Source organism: Triticum aestivum, chromosome 7A, assembly GCF_018294505.1.
Source record: "Triticum aestivum cultivar Chinese Spring chromosome 7A, IWGSC CS RefSeq v2.1, whole genome shotgun sequence".
Lineage (NCBI taxonomy): Eukaryota > Viridiplantae > Streptophyta > Magnoliopsida > Poales > Poaceae > Triticum > Triticum aestivum.
This window is the reverse complement of record NC_057812.1, coordinates 672,300,023-672,303,784: the sequence shown is the minus strand read 5'-3', so window position 1 is coordinate 672,303,784 and position 3,762 is coordinate 672,300,023.

Genomic DNA, 3,762 nt, shown 5'->3' with positions numbered 1-3,762 from the left:
TACGTACCCTTGTAGATTGACAACGGAAGCGTTAGCTCAACGTGGTTGATGTAGTCGTACGTCTTCACGGTCCAACCGATCCAAGCACCGTTACTCCGGCACCTCCGAGTTCTTGGCACACGTTCAGCTCGATGACGCACCCCGGGCTCCGATCCAGCAAAGCTTCAGGGAGGAGTTCCGTCAGCACGACGGCGTGGTGATGATCTTTATGTTTAACCGTGGCAGGGCTTCGCCTAATCACCGCTACAATATGACCGAGGTGGAATATGGTGGAAGGGGGCACCGCACACGCCTAAGGAACGATCGTGAAGATCAACTTGTGTCTAGAGGTGCCCCCCTGCCCCCGTATATAAAGGAGCAAGGGGGAGGGGGCGGCCGGCCTAGGAGGGGGTGCGCCAAGGGGAGTCCTACTCCCACCGGGAGTAGGACTCCCTCCTTCCTTGTTGGAGTAGGAGAAGGGGAAAGAGGGGGAGAGAAAGAAGGAAAAGGGGGCTGCGCCCCTTGTCCAATTCGGACCACAGGGGGGGCGCGGGCCTTCTTCCTTTTGGCCTCTCTCCTCTATTCCCGTATGGCCCAATAAGGCCCATATACTCCCCGGCGAATTCCCGTAACTCTCCGGTACTCCGAAAAATACCCGAATCACTCGGAACCTTTCCGATGTCCGAATATCGTCGTCCAATATATCGATCTTTACGTCTCGACCATTTCGAGACTCCTAGTCATGTCCCCGATCCCATCCGGGACTCCGAACTCCTTCGGTACATCAAAACTCATAAACTCATAATATAACTGTCATTGAAACCTTAAGCGTGCGGACCCTACGGTTCGAGAACAATGTAGACATGACCGAGACACGTCTCCAGTCAATAACCAATAGCGGAACCTGGATGCTCATATTGGCTCCCACATATTCTATGAAGATCTTTATCGGTCAGACCGCATAACAACATACGTTGTTCCCTTTGTCATCGGTATGTTATTTGCCCGAGATTCGATCGTCGGTATCTCAATACCTAGTTCAATCTCATTACCGGCAAGTCTCTTTACTCGTTCCGTAATACATCATCTCACAACTAACTCATTAGTTGCAATGCTTGCAAGGCTTATGTGATGTGCATTACCGAGAGGGCCCAGAGATACCTCTCCGACAATCGGAGTGACAAATCCTAATCTCGAAATACGCCAATCCAACATGTACCTTTGGAGACACCTGTAGAGCACCTTTATAATCACCCAGTTACGTTGTGACGTTTGGTAGCACACAAAGTGTTCCTCCGGTAAACGGGAGTTGCATAATCTCATAGTCATAGGAACATGTATAAGTCATGAAGAAAGCAATAGCAACATACTAAACGATCGGGTGCTAAGCTAATGGAATGGGTCATGTCAATCAGATCATTCACCTAATGATGTGATCCCATTAATCAAATAACAACTCTTTGTTCATGGTTAGGAAACATAACCATCTTTGATTAACGAGCTAGTCTAGTAGAGGCATACTAGTGACACTCTGTTTGTCTATGTATTCACACATGTATTATGTTTCCGGTTAATACAATTCTAGCATGAATAATAAACATTTATCATGATATAAGGAAATAAATAATAACTTTATTATTGCCTCTAGGGCATATTTCCTTCACTTGGGACATTGGAATTTCCGAAAACTATCGCCCTTGGCTATAGGAGCTGGTGTGGCTTTACTCGCATGCATATTGTACTTTTTAAGAACCTTTTCTAAATATGCTTTCTACGATAGTCCTAAGACTCCATTGTTCCTATCTCGGTGAATTTCTATGCCCAAAACATATGATGCTTCACCAAGATCTGTTATGTCAAAATTTGAGGATAAGAACTTCTTTGTTACCTGTAGTAGACTAACATCACTGCTAGCAAGCAGGATATCATCCACATACAAGGTTAGGAAAATATATTTCCCATTTTTAAACTTTGCATAAATGCAATTATCCTCAATATTTTCTTTAAAGCCAAAACTTTTAATCGTTTGGTTAAACTTTAGATACCTCTGTCTAGAGGCTTGATTTAATCCATAAATGGATTTCTTCAGGCGGCATCCCATATTTTCCTTCCCTTCCATGATAAAACCGTTGGGTTGTTTCATGTAGACATTTTCTTTTAAATCCCCGTTGAGAAATGGCGTCTTTACATCCATTTGATGTAACTCTAAATCAAAATGAGCAACTAATGCCATTATGATTCTAAAGGAATCCTTACATGAGACTGGAGAAAATGTCTCATTGTAATCTATCCCTTCTCCTTGTGTAAATCCTTTTGCCACAAGTCTTGCTTTATACTTTTCTACATTCCCTTTAGAGTCATACTTAATTTTGTAGACTCATTTATAGCCTATTGTTTTGGCTCCTTTAGGAATTTCCTCTAAGTCCCAAACATCTTTGGAAGTCATCGATTTCATCTCGTCTTCCATTGCCTTCATCCACTTTGATGAATGAGCGCTTCTCATGGCTTCTTCATATGAGGTGGGATCTTTTTGTGTATGAACTATTTCCGTGTTATAAACTTTATAATCAGTAGAAATAGCTGACTTTTTGTGTCTCGTAGACCTTCTAAGGGCCTTAGTTTCTGGCACATTCTGTGCCTCAACTTCTGGCACTTCTTCTAAAATTTGCTGTTGCACCTCCCTTTCATGCTCAACAACGGGTTCAGTCGGCTCCTGATGGACAGGTTCCGGGTCTACCCCCATAGTTGTCATGGGTGGAGTTGCAACTGGTAGTGAGAAAAATGGCTCCTGAATCATCGGATTAGGTGCATGCACCCTCTTCTCCTCAAGATCAATTTTCCGAGCTACCAAGCACCCCCTCATCATTTCGTCCTCTAAGAAGACTACATGTCTCATTTCTACAAACTTTGTATATCTGTCTGGACAGTAGAAATGGAAACCCTTTGATCTGTCCGGATAGCCAATGAAGTGGCAACTCACTGTTTTGGAATCTAACTTTGCAATGTTTGGATTAAACATTTTGGCCTCAGCAGGGCACCCCCACACCCTGAAGTGTTGTAGGGAGGGCACCCTTCCTGTCCATAGCTTGTACGGTGTTTTGGGCACCGACTTGCTTGGTACTCTATTGAGAATGTGAATGGCGGTTTTAAGCTCCTCCATCCATAATCCCAATGGCAAGTTGGAATAACTCATCATGATGCGCACCATATCCATAAGTGTACAGTTGCGCCTTTCAGCTACTCCATTTTTCTGAGGCTCATCTAGCATTGAATACTGGGCTACTATGCCAGTCTCCTGCAAGAACTCCGCAAAAGGTCCAGGGACTTGGCCATATGGAGTGTGCCGACCGTAGTACTCTCCCCCACGGTCGGACCTTACTATCTTTATTCTTTTATCATGCTGATTTTCAACTTCAACTTTGAATATTTTAAATTTATCCAACGCTTCAGATCTTTCTTTGATTAGATAAATATATCCATAGTGAGAGTGGTCATCTGTGAATGTTATGAACGAGTCATAACCATCCACACTTTTCACCGGAAATGGTCCACAAATATCAGTGTGAATGATTTCTAGTGTGCCTGTGCTATGGATTGCACCTTTTTTGATTTGTTTTATGTACTTTCCTTTAATTCAATCTATGCATTGTTCTAAGTCTGAGAATTCTAACGGAGCAAGAATTTCACTTTTGACTAATCTTTCTATTCTCCCCTTCGAAATATGGCATAAGCGACAGTGCCATAATTTCAATGAGTCAAATGTTCTCTTTCTTTTCTTTTGTT